Source organism: Carcharodon carcharias, chromosome 9 (genome assembly GCF_017639515.1).
Source record: "Carcharodon carcharias isolate sCarCar2 chromosome 9, sCarCar2.pri, whole genome shotgun sequence".
Lineage (NCBI taxonomy): Eukaryota > Metazoa > Chordata > Chondrichthyes > Lamniformes > Lamnidae > Carcharodon > Carcharodon carcharias.
The window spans coordinates 59,345,632-59,362,102 of NC_054475.1; the positions used below are offsets into that span (position 1 = coordinate 59,345,632).

General features: G+C 41.6%; 1 protein-coding gene across 4 annotated transcripts in view; it reads right to left on the reverse strand.

The window, feature by feature from the left end:
- The window catches only part of LOC121281942 (apoptosis facilitator Bcl-2-like protein 14), a 93,099-nt gene that overhangs the window by 38,809 nt on the left and 37,819 nt on the right, over nucleotides 1-16,471 (reverse strand). The window contains exon 1 of one of the 4 annotated variants that reach the window (XM_041195174.1): nucleotides 8,083-8,413. The exons of the other annotated variants lie outside the window; for them this stretch is intronic. The gene's annotated coding sequence lies outside the window, so the exon portion shown is untranslated. Of the gene's footprint in view, nucleotides 1-8,082; nucleotides 8,414-16,471 lie in introns of those variants that run through there. 4 annotated transcript variants of the gene reach the window in all.

The following is a 16,471-nucleotide window of genomic DNA, read 5'->3' on the forward strand; positions in this document are numbered from 1 at the left end:
ACTTCTGTTTATTATTGATAAAAATATTAGAAATGGGGAAACAATCAGATTGGACAGGTCTTTTGGAGATAGGGATCAGGCATAGATTCAATCAAAGTTGGCAGCCCCAACTAGGATGAGCTAGGTTGGTTATACCTCACTACCAGCTTGAGCCTTTGCTTTGCTTGAATGTGATATGTGTAATGTTATGTACAGCCCAGGAATCAGAACACCAGTAGAAATAAAACTAGAGAGCTCACTGTCAGTGCAGCAGCTGTCAATCAAACAAGCCAATAAAGAGAAATAAGGTTCTTGATTGCCCATGTGATGTCAAGGGCTTTATACAAAGTGAGGGCAAGAGGAAATGTCCCCTTTTGTTCTGACTGTCGGACTTTATAAGATGGTTATGTTTTAAAGTGTCGCCTTTAATTCAAAGTAAAAACAACTCATTTGGAGAGGGGGATGTGACCTCCTACAAAATGTGTCCGAAGACAAGCCCATGTAATCTGCTTGTTAAGGAGGCAGAATCTCAAATTATTCAAAGCAAAGTGCAAGTTTTAACATCTTGACAAAGGAGGAGGCAGCTGATGTTAGGATTAGGGTTAGGTTTTAGGGGTCAGTTTGGGTTAAAATCCCCAGATTCACAGACCCTCAGAGTTAGTCAGACTGAGAGATTTTGGAGGGAAAGAAGGCCCAAAACAGATGCTGCTCTGCAAATCATGAAAAAAGGATTGATTTCAGGTTAAGCACCAAGCAGAGTGCTGGTGAGGTTGGATTCCCAGTTTGAAAAAAACGAGGCTTGGGAATAGTTAAAGACCATGGAATCACTAGAGGATACCTTCCTACTGGAAGTCCATTCGATTATGCTCAAAGGGTTGAGTGATGGGGATTTTGTTTAAAAGGACACTGGAAGATTCACCCTGGTGGGACAGTGAGAAGAGGCCCTGTTAAAGCAGGGAGGAGCTTGGGTCTTTAAAAGCAAGACTACATTTCTGCTGAGAATGCTGTGTAATGTATAAACATGGTATGGGGTTTTCATTTGTGTTAAGAAGTTAATAGGGAATACCTTTTCTGTGGGCTGGATTTTCAGCTCGCACCAGCATAAGATAGCACGCGATGACATCAGGCAAGCGTCCCGACATTATCGTGCAGTCGCGCGATATTTTGGTCGGTGGGGATGCGCGGGAGTCAGCAACACACCCGCCGACAATTAAGAGGGTTGTTAAGCCCACTAATAAATTAATTAAACTAAATTTTTCCTTGCCCGTCCAACCTGTGGGCAGGCCAAAAGGCCAAGCGGCCTTTGGATTTTTGAGGAAACCTCATCCACAGGCAAGATGAGGTTTTCGATATTAATTAAAAATAAAATAAAAATTTTTAAATCTCATTTCTAACATGTCCCTAATCTTGTGACTTTGTCACATGAGGAGACATATTTACCTTAATTTTAAAATCTTTGTTTTAAATGTTAGAAATCTTTAACTTCCTGAGGCAGCTCTGTGCCTTCAGGGAGCTTTCACTGCGTGTTCCCCCGTGCATGCGCTGACTTCTGTGCTCGCCCACCTACCCCCCACTCCATCCAGGCAGCTCGCAGCCAACTGGCTGGCCGGTAATTGGCCGGTCAGCATGAGATCACGGTTGGGGCCTGATCGCAGGTGACAGTTGGTTTCACGGCTGCTCCCAGGCCCATCCGCCGTGCCCACCTGACAAGGTAAAAATCCTGCCCTGTAACTTAATGTATTGGTTGCCTGTTAAGTAATGTGTAGTTGATGTTGATTTTAGTTTGTTATTGTGAAGGTCTTAAAATGTAAACTTCTGTTGTGCGATCCTTTGAGTATTCATATCTCTGTTTAAGTTACTCATCTCTGAGAGACTGTAAAACTTTACAGGATCCAGAGAGGGTAAGGAAGTTACAGGAACTAGAGTAATCAGGCTGCTTTGTCAGGAATCCAGTGCAGACTTACAGGAAAATGACACTGAAACATGCAGGTCTGTGTGAGAACAGGTAGACTAAAGGTCAGGCAGTTTAACAGTAGAACAATATCCCTGCCAGTTGGTATGGCCCCGCCTGCTCACACTGAAAGTGAAAGAAACTGAGTTCTCTCGCAATCAAAGGGGAGGAGTGTGAGGGAACAGCTATTCATAAAACACAGTGAAGGGGAAAAATTATTCACTGTAATTTCACACAACAGCTTCCTGTTTGTAATATGGCAGCAAAAAGCCTGTTTGAGCGACAGACTGAGTATTTGCTGAAACTTCTGCTGGAAGAAGAGGATGACTCTGCAATAGGCTTTCGATGCCTTGAGGAGCCTGTGGAAGGTAAAGTTCTAGTAGTATAGTCAAGATCAATTCAAACAGCTATATGCTAATACTTGGGACTGGGGAGACCAGTGGTGTCACTATGATGCAGTGTTGATTGTGCGGACTGCAGGAGCACATTGGCGAAAGCTGGATGACCAGTAACCAAAACTCCTCATTCCTGCCACTCCCTCTCCAGAATTTTCCATGCGTGCAGCCTGATGATTAGGAAGCTTTTCGACTATGGAGGATATCAAGGTCCAGGCCAATCTGTCATCAGCTAATACCCACTCACATACACTTTATAGCATATCTCACTGGATCATATGGTCACCAGGTGGGTCACAGTTCACAGGAGACCAACTACACACACGTGGACATCCGACATCCATCCTAGTTAATGAACAAGCTGAGTGTGAGTCACATTTACACCAGTATCATTATTACTAGTTAGAATGCTGATTTTCAAATGTCCAAAGACTGACTTTTGTGAGGGTGTAGATCTCAGGATTATCTATTTGGTACTTCTTACAAACTGAAGATCGTTGCAAATGCCTTGAGTTTTGCACTGAACCACTGAGCTTCCCCATTCTGTTAATGGAGCCTCCGGTTAGTTGTTTAATTGTCCACCACATTCACTACTGAACGTGGTAGGGTTGCAGAGCTTTGATCTGATCCATTGTTTACGAGATCACAATGTTCTGTTTACTGCATGCTGTTTCTGCTGTTTAGCATGCATGTAATACTGTAATCACCGGTTTTGCACTTCATGTTTAGGAACACCTGGTGCTGCTCCTGGCATGCTCTCCTCCACTCCTCAGTGATCCAGAGTTGGTACACTGATGGATCCACTGGGACATTTTGGTTGAACATGATTCTACTGCTGCTGATGGGTTCTGGAGAGGGGATATGTAGGCTTACAAAGCAAAAGGATATGGCAGCCTTGCAGGGCAGCTATTTAGTTAATGATACACAGAATGTGACAGGAAGGGACAGAATGTACAAACATAAAAAAAAGCAGCAAATACGGTCAAAGGCGGAAAAATGGTAAAAAGGCAAAATTAATGGCTCCTTACTTAAATGCACGTAGTATTCGGAACAAAATAAATGAATTAACGGCACAAATAGAGATTAATGGGTATGAACTTATAGCCATTACGGAGACATAGCTGCAAGGAGATCAAAGCTGGGAACTAAATAGTCAGGAGTTTTCAAAAGGACAGGCAGGAAGTCTGGTGGGGTAGCTTTGTTAGTACATGATGTAAGTACGATAGCAAAAAAGGATTTTGGATCGAAAGATGTAGAATCCATATGGGTGGAGATAAGCAATAACAAGTGGAAGAAGACACTGATGGGAGTAGACTAGAGGCCCCCTAACAGCAGCTATACTGTAGGACAGAGAATAAATCAGGAGATAATGAAGCCATGTAAAAAAGGCATTACACTAATCATGGGTGACTTTAATCTTCATGTAGATTGGGAAAATCAAACTGGCAGAGGTAGTCACAAGCAAGGATTCATAGAGTGTATTCGGGACAGTTTCCTATGTTGTGGATCCAACCAGAGATCAGGCTATTTTGGATCTGGTAATTTGTAATGAGGCAGGTTTAATAAATGACCTCAGAGTAAAAGATCCCATAGAAAACTGTGATCATAATATGGTAGAATTTAGCATTCAGTTTGAGAGTAAGAAACTTGGATTGGAACCAACTGTGCTAAACTTTAATAATGGTAATTATAAAGGAATGAGGGCAGAGTTGGCTGGAGTGGATTAGGATAGGATTTATCAGAAAAAACAGTTGATGAACAATGGCAGACATTTAAGAAAATAGTTCATGAATCACAACAAATATATTCCAATGAGGAAGAAGGATTCAAGGAAGGTGATAAACCAAACATGGTTAACCAAGGAAATTAAGGGTAATATCAAATTAAAAGAAAAAACATACAATGTGGTAAAGATTAGTGGTGAGCCAGAGGATTGGGAAAGTTTTAAAAACCAACAGATGATGACCAAAAAAAAAATAATAAAGAGGGAGAAAATAAACTTTGAGGGTAAATTAGCAAGTAATATAAAAATGGACAGTAAGAACTTCTTTAAATATATAAAAAGGAAGAGAGGGACCAAAGCGAACATAGACCCCTTACAGAATGAGGCTGTGGAAATAATTATGGGGAACCAGGAAATGGCAGAGGAGGTGAATAAATACTTTGCATCAGCCTTCACGGTAGAAGATACTAATTGCATTCCAAAAATACTAAATAATCAAGGGAGAGGAAATAAATACAATAACTATCACTAGAGAAAAAGTACTAGGGAAAGTAAGGGGGCTAAAGGCCGATAAGTCCCCTGGACCTGATGGGTTGCATCCTAGGATATTAAAGGGAGTAGCTACAGAGATAGTGGATGCACTGGTAGTTATCTGCCAAGGATCCTTACATTCTGGACAAGTCCCAGAAGATTGGAAAACTGCCAATGTAACACCCTTATTCAAAAAGGGAAGGAGACAAAAAACAGGTAACTATAGGCCAGTTACCTTAACATCTGCTATTGGGAAAATATTAGAGTCTATTATAAAGGATGTAATAGCAGAGCATTTAGAATTACATAATCTAATCAAGCACAGTCAGCATGGCTTCATGAAGGGGAAATCATGCCTGATAAATTTATTAGAACTCTTTGAAGAGGTAACTAGCAGGATAGATAAAGGGGAACCAGTAAATGTAATACATTTAGATATCCAAATGTACCGCATGAAAGGTTACTTACAAGATAAGAGCCCATGGTGTTGGGGGTAGTATATTAGAATGGATAGATGATTGGCTAACCAACAGAAGACAGCAAGTTGGGCTAAGGGGAGCATTTTCAGGATGGCAACCTGTAACTAGTGGAGTGCCACAGGGATCAGTGCTGTGGCCACAATTATTTACAATATGTATTAATGACTTAGATGAGGGAAATGAATGTACTATCGCCAAATTTATGGATGATACAAAAATAGGTGGGAAGGCAAGTGGTGAGGACAATACAAGCAGTCTACAGAGTCTACGGACAGGTTAAATGGGTGAGCAAAACAGTGGCAAATGGAATATAATGTGGGAAAATGTGAGGTTATGCACTTTGGCAGGAAGAATAGAGGAGCTGAATATCATTTAAATGGAAAAAGACTGCAGAAGGCTGCACCACAGAGGGACTTGGGAGTCCTTGTGCATGAATCCCAAAAAGCTAATATACAGGTAACAGGGAAGGCAAATGGAATGTTGGCCTTTATTTCAAAGGGAATGGAGTATAAAAATAGAGAATTCTTGCTAAAACTATACAAGGTACTAGTTAGACCACACCTAGAATACTGTGAACAGTATTGGTCTCCTTATCTAAGGAAAAATATACTAGCATTGGAGGCAGTCTAGCAAAGGTTCACTAGGTTGAGTCCTGGTATGCAGGGATTTTCTTATGAGGAGAGGCTGAGTAGGTTGGGCTGTACTCATTGGAGGTTAGAAGAATGAGAAGCAACCTTACTGAAACATATAAGATTCTAAGGGGGCTTGACAGGGCAGATGCTGAGAGGTTGTTTCCCTTTGTGGGAGAGTCTAGGGCCAGAAGGCATAATCTCAGAGTAAGGGGTCACCTATTTAAAACAGAGATGAGGATGAATTTCTTCTCTCAAAGGCTAGGTAATCTGTGGAATTCTTTACTGCAGAGGGCTGTAGGAGCTGGGTCATTACGTGTATTCAAGGCTGAGATAGACAGATTTTTAATCAGTAAGGGAACCAAGGGTTATGGGGAAAAGGCAAGAAAATGGATTTGAGGATTATCAGATCAGCCATGATTTCATTGAGTGGTGGAACAGACTCAATGGGCCGAGTGGCCTACTTCTGCTCCTACATCTTATGGTCTTATGGCCTACAGCGCCTCCTGCAAGTTGCGCAGTTTTGAGTGCTAGATCTGATCTTAATACATCCCATTTAGAACGGTGGTAATGCCACACAACACGATGGAGGATATCCTCAATGTGAAGACAGGACTTTGTCTCTATAAGGGCTGTGCAGTGGTTACTCCTACCAGTACTGTCATGGACAGATGCATCTGCAACAGGCAGATTAGTGAAGGTGAGGTCAAGTAGGTTTTTCCCTCTTGTTGGTTCCCTCACCGCCTGCCACAGCCCCAATCTGGCTGACATGTCCTTCAGGACTTGGCCAGCTCGGTCAGTAATGGTGTGACCCAGCAACGCTTGATCATGGATATTAAAGACCCCAGAGTAAATTCTATCCCCTTGCTACCTGGAGTATCTCGCCCAAGTGGTGTTCAACATGGAGGAGTAATGGTTCATCAGCTGGCGGAGAGTGGGGGGGTGGGGGGGGGAAGCGGGGGTTGGTAGGTGGTAATCAGCAGAAAGTTTCCTTGCCCACATTTGACCTGATGTCATGAGAGTTCATGAGGTCCAGAGTCAGTGTTGAGGACTCCCAGGGCAACTCTTTCCTGACTTTATACCACTGTGCCACCAACTCTTCTGGGTCTGTCCTGCCGGTGGGACAGGACATACCCAGAGATGGTGATGGTGCTTCTGGGACATTATCTGTAAGGTCTGATTCGATGAGTTGAACTATGCCAGGCTGTTGCTTGACTAATCTGTGGGACAGGTCTCCAAATATTGACACAAGTCCCCAGATGTTAGTGAGGAGGACTTTACAGGGTTGACTGGGCCTTTGTCATGTTTGGTGCTTGGGTCAATGTCAATTTGCCTAACCAGTTTTGATACAACTCAGGTGGATAGCAAGGCACTTTTTCCATTAATGGAGGGGTCAGTAACCAGGGGGCATAACTTTAAGGTAAGAGGAAGGAGGCTAAGAGGGGAGTTGAGGAGAAATTTTTTCATCCAGAGCGTGGTGGGAGTCTGGAACTCACTGCCTGAAAGGATGGTTGTGTCAGAAACTCTTGAATAATATGCTTGACAGGGTAGATGCTGAAAGGTTGTTTCCCTTTGTGGGAGAATCTAGGACCAGAGGGCATAATCTCAGAGTAAGGGGTCACCCATTTAAAACAGAGATGAGGAGGAATTTCTTCTCTCAGAGGCTAGTTAATCTGTGGAATTCTTTACCACAGAGGGCTTTAGGAGCTGGATCATTACATGTATTCAAGGCTGAGATAGACAGATTTTTAATCAGTAAGGGAATCAAGGGTTATGGGGAAAAGGCAGGAAAGTGGATTTGAGGATTAAGAAGTATATAAATATTCACTTGGATTGCTATAGCCTCCAGGGCTATGGGCCAAGCCCTGGAAAATGGGATTAATGTAGTCAGATCTTTGTTGTCCGGTGTGGACACAATGGGCCGAATGGCCTCCTTCTGCGCTTTAAACATTTATCAGTCCAAAACTGGGGGTGCGCCCAGCCTTTTCAGAAGACAGTTAATAGTTTCCAGGAACAATATGTTGTGAAACCAAATACAGATAAAGCTAATTTAGATCTAGTGTTGTGCAATGAGGTGGGGTTAATTAGTAATCTCATAGTAAAAGATCCATTGGGAAATACAGTAAGTCTTCACTTCAAGCTGTGGCTGTACTCCTGAAAATCACAACTTTAGGTGAAACGACTTTAAGTGAATCGTAGATTCCCATAGGAATCAAGGTTAAAACTGGAGTTAAGCTCCTTCAGACATTTCTCGCCCAGAAAAAACAATGCACAAGTTGAAATGCTGTACCATACATGTGCAGCACTATGCACATGTAACAAATAACTCGCAAAACAAAATAAATCTCTAAATATAAAAGAAATACTGAATAAATTCAAATTAGATAACATTCACCAGTCTGTCTTTCTTCTTAGACTTGGGTTCGGGGATGATTTGCTTCCACTCCTGTTTAATGCTTTCTGATATGGCCGATAACTTGTGCAATCTGCAGACTCTTCCATGAGTGGGTTGGTGTTGCTTGGAAGGTCAATTAGAAGAGTTATTTGGAGGTTTTTGCACTCTCTCTGCCACTTTGACCTCACCTTTGCATCTTCCTAACAAAGTGTCTCTGTGTTTGATGCTTGGATTGTGCAAACACTTTGTGGGTTCAGTTATTAATCTTAAGCACATATGAACATATATACATGAACAGGAAGCTTGAAGACATCAGCAGCAGGGCTGTGGGTCTAGGCCTGCTTCAGTTCAAAGTGAAACTAAAATTGGATCACACGACACACTTCCTTATAATGATGTCATGATACAATCCCTTAAAGGCATATTACAACACCCTCTCCCATTTTGGTTGGTGACCATGTGTCGGTGGAGATGTTTGACCTCTTCAGGGATGCTTTGAGGACGTTGCTAAAATGTTTTAATCGAGGTGGCTTTGAGTGATTAGCACCTTGATGCTGGGCTCTCTCACTGACTTTGAAATGATCTCTCTGCCTCGCCTGCTGCAGAGTTGAATAAGGGCCAGACTTAGCAGCTCCAAGGTTAATCAGAAGATTGCAGAGCCAGGTTCCTGAAGGGTAAGGGCTGCACCTGTATTTTTCATCCAAACAAACCCTGAGACAAGGAAAGCAATTTTAATTTTACCTGAAATGCTCTGTCTCTCATACAGGCTTTAAAATGGCCTCTCTACCTCTCCTGATATAAAGTTCCACAGTAGCTGGGGCTCCAGAATTAAAATCAGCTTGCAGAGTCAAGAAATGGGCCTTCTCTGCACAGAATGAGAAGCCCAGGTTTCAACTTTTTCCTGGCAAAAGAAACCTTTTGGCCTGGATAACCTTTCTTGAGGACTTTGCTTCAGAGTTTTTTTCTTTAATTCGCAATTCCCTTGAGTGTATTTGACATCTCCAATTGCACTTGTTCCAGAATTGGGGCTGATCAGGTCACGGGACTGACGTGAAACCACACAAGATGATGTGCAACGATGATACACAATCTTCTTCTTCTTCCTTTCATATAGCTTTAGAAGTAGATGCTGTCATCACAGTTTTAATGTCAACTCCCCTAACCAGTCCATTGCCCTGTTGGAGAGCTGGTGTAACTCCAGGATTTCACCCTGAAACTCTAGTCAGGGGCAAGATGTTATTATGTGCTCCATAGTTTGGTTGGGATGGGGGGCATGAGTAGCTATGGGGGGAGGTGGTGGGGGGGAGTAGCCTGGCCTGGGGACATGAGGTGGCATGGCTGAGGTATGGGGAGTGTGTGTGTGTGTGTGTGTGTGTGGGGGAGGTGAGGGGGAGGTGGGGTGAGGGCTGAGAGGATGTGAGGGTTAAGGGATGGAGGTCCTTTCTGTCAGGGATGATTGCCCACAAGCATTTTAAACAGCTTGCCTCCGCACCCGGCAGCTCCTTTGCCTGCTTCTGCGCTTCTTCATGAGTCGGCTGGCCTGACTGCGATCTGTACCCGCCACCCCCACCACCCCCCCTTCCCCACCACACCCCTCCCCTTGGCAGTGAAGATCCCACCTTTACGGGCACCTTCCCCCAAGGCTGGTGGGCCAACCTGGGAATTTTCAGGACTCCTGCTACTTGCCTCGGTGATGAAAATCCAGGCCAATATGTTTATTTGGGAGGATGTTTTCTGCCCAATCTTCCCTCCAAGGGGACATGTCAGGATTTTTCTTGTACACTTCCAAAAATCTTTACAACTTTCACCGATCTCCCTGAGGCGCTCTTTCGCAAGCATGTCCACTTCCAAGCGCATGTCACACTGGGTGGTCCTTAATTGGCCTGCCCACGTCAAATGGCAGCGCGCCCCCAATCAGGGGCGCCGATCAGGAACCCATCCGCCCGCACCCACTCCTGCACATCCCCCCCGAAAAGGGAAAATGTTGCCCTTAATGTAATGATCATAATGCAATTGAATTCCACATTAAGTTTGAAAATAACATACTCCAAACACAAACAAGAACCTTAAACTGAGAGAAGAGCTCCCTTGATTGGCTAAATAGACTAAACAATACTGCTGTAATTGAACAGTGGGAAATATTTTTTTAAATCCAAAATATTCAATAAAAATACATTCCATTGAAAAATAAAAACTCAGCAAGAAAGATCCATCTGTGGCTTATTAAGGGGGTTAACTTTAGTATTAGATTAAAAGAGGTGGCTTACAATGTTTCAAAGAAAAGCAATAGTCTGAGGGTTGGGAATGTTTTAGAAACCAACAGAGAGCCACCAAAATGTTGATAAAAGGGAAAAAATAGAATATGAGAGTAAACTGGCCAGGAATATAAAAACAGATTGAAGAGCTTTTATAAGTGCATAAAAAGGGAAAGAATAGCTGAAGTAAATGTTGGTCCCTTAGAAACAGAGAAAGGAGAAATTATTAAGGGGAAATAGGAGATGGCAGAGGCATTGAACAAATACTTTGTGTCTGACATCACAGTCGAATACCCAAGTTACATACCAGAAATAGAGGGTAAACTAGGGGCTAATAAGAGTGTTGAAATATCGGCAGAGAAAATGCAATGGAGAAACTCAAGAGACTAAAATCGACAAATCCCCAGGACCTGATGGACTACAACCTTGGGTTCTAAAAGAGGTAGCTGCAGAGATAGTGGATGCGTTGACTATGATTTTTCCAAATGCCCCTAGATTCTGGAATGGTCCCAACAGATTGGAAGTTGGCAAATGTAACACTGCTATTCAAGAAAGGAGGAAGAGAGAAAACAGAACTACAGGCCAGTCAGCCTGACATCAGTCATCCAGAAAGTACTGAATCTATTATTAAGGAAGTCACAAAAAGTTAACATGCAGGTACAACAAACAATTAAGGGAATTATTACAAGGGGATTGGAGTACATGAATAAAGAAATCTTGCTACAATTGTACAGGTATTGGTGAGACCAGACCTGGAACAGTGTGTGCAATTTTGGTCTCCATTTTTAAGGATGTACTTGCAAAAGAGGTGGTACAATGAATGTTCACTAGTATTGGTCCCTGAGATGAGAGGATTGTCCTATACTGAGAGGCTGAGTAAATTTGGTCTATATTCTCTGGAGTTTAGAAGAATGAGTGGCAATCTCATTGAAACAGTAAAGATTCTGAAGGGGCTCGACAGGGTATATACTGAGAGATTGTTTCCCTGGCTGGAGAATCTAGATCATTTAGGACTGGGATGTGGAGAAATTTCTTCTCTTGAAGGATTGTGACATTAGGGCTGAAAGAAACAGATTTTAAGTCCTTCAGGGAATCAAAATTTCCAATGGCCAATAAATCTGTGAGACTTGTCTTTGTTGTATCAGCTATTTTAAAGTGTAATTTATAGTTTCTATTGAATACAAGTTTTCTTGTTAATTCATATTTAATTTTTGTTGATTAAATTTGACTGTTACAGTCAAAGTTTTAAAAATGAAATCTTGTCCATTGGTTTCTTCTGTTGGGGTCATTCAGTGCTTTTATGTTATTGGTCCCTACAGAGATCGTAACAGGAAAAATAAATGAGTAAATATTAAACTGAAGAGTTAGTGTGGACAAAAGCTGTTCCAGTTCAGTACTGGGTTAGGGAAGAACAGTGTGGTTGGAATGGACTGCAGCTGGGCCTGGCTAGGCCCAAGGTCATGAATGAAATGATAATAAGAGTGATGAAAGAACTATGATCCTTCCTCCATTCGTTGCTTTGATCAGAGATAAAAATAACAGTGAAAGTAATTTTGATATAAGAAACAGGGATAAAAGCAAAATCCAGATAATCAATAGTGCTAAAGGTAATGCAAATACTTCAAGTTCAGGGACTGGGAATACCCATCAGGTAAAATATTAAATATGTACACATATAATACTGAGGTAAAATACTGAGCATATTCACTGGGTTAATACTGGGCATATTTACAGGGTATAGTACTGCATATATTCCCTTTGCAAAATGCTGGGTATATTCACAGAATAGAGTACTGAGCATATTCACAGGGTAGTGTAGCAGGCCTACCCAGGGATAAACTGTTAGGAAACAAAGGTCATTAAAGGTGGTTCATGAGAAAGGAACAAAAACAGAAAATGCTGGAAAAACAGAGCTCTGAAAAAGAAAAATAATACGGACTCAAAACGTTAACTCTGTTTATCTCTCCACAGATGCTGTTAGACCTGTTGAGTTTTTTTCAGCATTTTCTGCTTTTGTTTCAGATTTCCAGCATCCTCAGTATTTTGCTTTTATCATGGTAAAGAAAGTTGTTTAAAATACCCGAGAAGTCCCGCTGGTTTTAGTCGAGCTTCCTGTAGTAATCTGAGATGTAATATACCTTTAAGACAAGTATTGTAACGTAAGGTCACATTTTCTTAATGTCCAATTGCAGAATAGTGTGGGCTACCTCTATGTGAGAGAGTCTTGAGTTAGTCACTGATGAGTGGAGACAGAGTTTTATGTTGTGAGCACACAAGTATAGTTGCAGAGTTTAGTTTGTAAATAATGAACGTGTGTTTATTCCAACAATGATCTCCAGATGTTCTCTGTCTCTGGACCGACTCGGTCACCCCGAACAAAGCATGAAATCCGGATCCTTTAGTCCCAACAAACCAAGGGCACTGGATCCAACAAACTGACGATGAGAGTAAAAGCTTGAAAAATCACAGGAAAAAATGAGGTTAAAAAGTGAGAAGAATGAAGGAAATCAGAAGAACCGAAATCGGGCCGTACCTCACATGGTAGTTGTAAGTAAAAGAAAATTTCCTTCTGAATGTCGGAGTAATCCCCTCAGAGCATACCGCAATTTGGAAGAGTGGAAACATTCGGTCCAACCTCAGATGACTGGTCTCACTATGTCGCATTCTTCTTCTAGGCAAATGACATTGTGGGGGAGGAGAAGAGGCGCGCAATCCTTCTGTCCACGTGTGGGAGTAAGACATATGGATTAATTTGAAATCTGTTGGCGCCCAGTGCCCCAGACTCCAAAGGTTTCATGATTTAGTGAACCTCATAAAGAATCATTACCAGCCCAAGCTGTCGGTGACACAACGGTTTAGATTCAACCCAAGAATTAGAGCTGCGGGGGAGACAGTTGCTTCTTATGTGGCGAATCTGAAGCAATTAACTGAACATTACGAGTTCAGTGCTTCTAACAATATGCTTAGAGACCATTTGGTGTGCGGTATAAACAAAAATGTGATTCAGAGGAGATTGTTGGCTGAAACAAATCTAGATTTTCAGAAGGCGTTGGAAAGCGCTCTCGCATTGGAAGGTGCTGTGTGAAACTCAGAAGCCATTCGAGGAATGTAAAATGGTGCCGTCCTCCATATTGGGCGGGGAGCTTCAACCAAAAAGAGCACAAAATTGCAGAGCTTTTTTCCAAAGCAGGAAGCAGCCATCGCTAGCAGGCAAATTAAAAAGGAAAACTCAACAGCAAAAACATGGCATCATAGTATCAGAGATGTAATGAAACACAATTTAAAAAAGAGAAATTGTAAAGGTAGAATCAGAAGACTGTCAGACACAGGCAAAAACCTAAGGAGATAAGCAGCATTGAAAATCCTGAAGTAATAGATGCTGTTATCTATTTGCTTGATAATTTAAAGATAGGAAGAACAGAGCCTATCTATGTAACCACGACAGTGAATGAGAAGCCTATCAGACTGCAGATGGATACTGGTGCAGCTACTACGGTGATTGGAGAGCATACTTTTCAATACCTGAATCATGGAGAACGCCAGCTGAATTCAGAAGAAACTGATGAAAAATTAAAGACCTATGCAGGGGAAGACATACAAGTATAGGGCATATGTAAAGTCACAGTAAACTATGAAGGTCAAACAGTGAGATCACCCTTGATGGTAGCAGCAGGCAAGGGACCTAGTCTCCTCAGACAAAACTGGCTAAAAGAAATTAAATTGGAATGGAATGAAATCTTCCAACTGAAAACTAATGGGCTATCAGAGATACCACAGAAATATGCCTCAGTTTTCAAGGAAGAACTTGGAAAAATTGAAGGGCTACATGCAAAAATTCATGTAGGTCCAGAGGCAACACCAAGATTCATGAAGGCAAGATCAGTTACTTATGCAATGTGAGATAAGATAGGTGCAGAACTAGGCAGATTAGAAAAGTTGGGAGTGATACAACCAGTACAATTTTCAGAGTGGGCAGCTCCAATTGTACCTGTTCTCAAACCTGACCGAAGCATTAGAATGTGTGGGGACTACAAATAAATAGTCAATGAAGTCACGAAATTGGATAGACACCCCATACCTAAAATTGAAGATTTATATACTAAATTGGCAGGTGGCAAGGTTAACACAAAGGTAGATTTGAGTTATTCATACCAGCAATGGAATTAGAGCAGGCATCCTGAAAGTTGTCACCATAAATATACATAAGGGTATACACAATATACCTGTTTACCTTTTGGTGTATCTTCTACTTGCACCATGTTCCAAAGAACCATGGAAAGTTTACTACAGGGACTGCCCCATGTTGTAGTCTATTTGGATGACGTTCGCATGATTGGACTCACTGAAAAGGAACATTTGATGAACTTGGAAGAAGTTCTGAAATATTTTTCACAAGTTGGAGTAAAATTGAGAAAGGATAAGTGCACATTCCAAGCAAAAGAGGTAACTTACCTAGGTCACAAGGTAGATCCACAAGGCCTATATCCAATTGAAGAAAAAATGAAAGCTCTTAAAGAAGGCCCAGAACCAAGGAATACATCCAAATTGAAATCATTCTTGGGGATGGTTAATTACTATGGACACTTCTTGCCTAATTTATAGACAGAACTGAGACCATTATATTGTTTGCTCAAGAAAAACCAGAGATGGTCATGGCAAACACCACAAGAAACTTTCACAAAAATGAAAATGTTGTTACAGTCATCTACACTTCTAGTATATTTTGACCCAAAGAAAGAGTTGATATTAACGTGCAACGCATCACCTTATGGAGCGGCAGCAGTGCTTTCCCATTAAATGGATGATGGATCAGAACGACCTTTAGGTTATGTGTTGAGAACACTTAGTACTGCAGAGAAAAAGTACTCTCAAATTGAAAAAGAAGGCTTGGTGATCATTTTCAGTGTTTAAAAGTTTCATCAATATGTGCAACGTCATCATTTTACTATCATAACAGACCACAGGCCATTAATAGGACTATTCGGTGAAGAGAAGGCTATACCCCCTATAGCTTCAGCAAGAGTACAAAGATGGGCATTGATCTTGGCAGTGTATGAGTATACTTTCATTCATAGACCCAGAAGTCAAATTGCAAATGCAGATGCACTTAGTCATTTACCCTTGTTGGTAAAAGATAAGGATGTTCCAACTCCTCGGAAATATGTCTTGTTATTGAACTTCCTGGACTCATAACTGATATGTGCAAAACAAATTAAAGATTGGATAAACTGAGACCCAGTCTTATCCAAAGTGAGAAATCAAGTTCCAATGAAATGAAACTGTATTTCCAGTAACGATATGAGATAACCAGCCAAGAAGGTATTTTATTGTGGGGATGAATAATCATGTGATTATTCCTCCAAAAGGACAAAAGCCATTGTTATCTGAACTTTACTGTGCACATCCGGGAATTTCCAAACTGAAGGCAACAGCTCATGGTTATGTGGTGGCCGGGATTGGATGGAGAAAAAGAAGACTTAGTAAGAAGTTGTAAGCAGTGTCAACAAGTACAGAAATTAACTGCAACAGCCCCATTACACTCCTGGGAGTGGCCAGGAAGACCATGGGTATGAATACACATTGATTATGTGGGACTTTTTATGAGAACAATGTTTTTCCTTATCATAGACACGCATTCGAAATGGATGGATGTATACGAAGTAAGGTCACCCATATCTTCAGCGGCAATAGACAAGCTATGACAAAGCTTTGCTATAAATGGATTACCTGAAGCGCTAGTATCAGATAAAGGAACAGCATTCACAAGTGCTGAATTTAACCGATTTACAAGCCTCAATGGTATTGTTCATGTGAAAACATCTCTATACCAGCCTTCTTCAAATGGATTCACCGAAAGAGCAGTTCGGACGTTCAAATCTGGTTTGAAGAAATTGTCTGGAGATTGGTTAGCAACTAAATTAGCACAATTTCTATTCCATTATTGAATCACCCCTCATTCGACAACAGGTGTCACACCTGCTGAGTTGTTAATGAAACATCGTCTCCAATCGAGTCTGAGCCTAATTATGCCAATCTTGGGTGGGGGAGGTAGAAAGAGGGGAGGAAAATCAGAAAATAGGTCATAATTGTCACAGTCGGAACAGAACATTTAGTGTAAGAGCGAAGGTATTTGT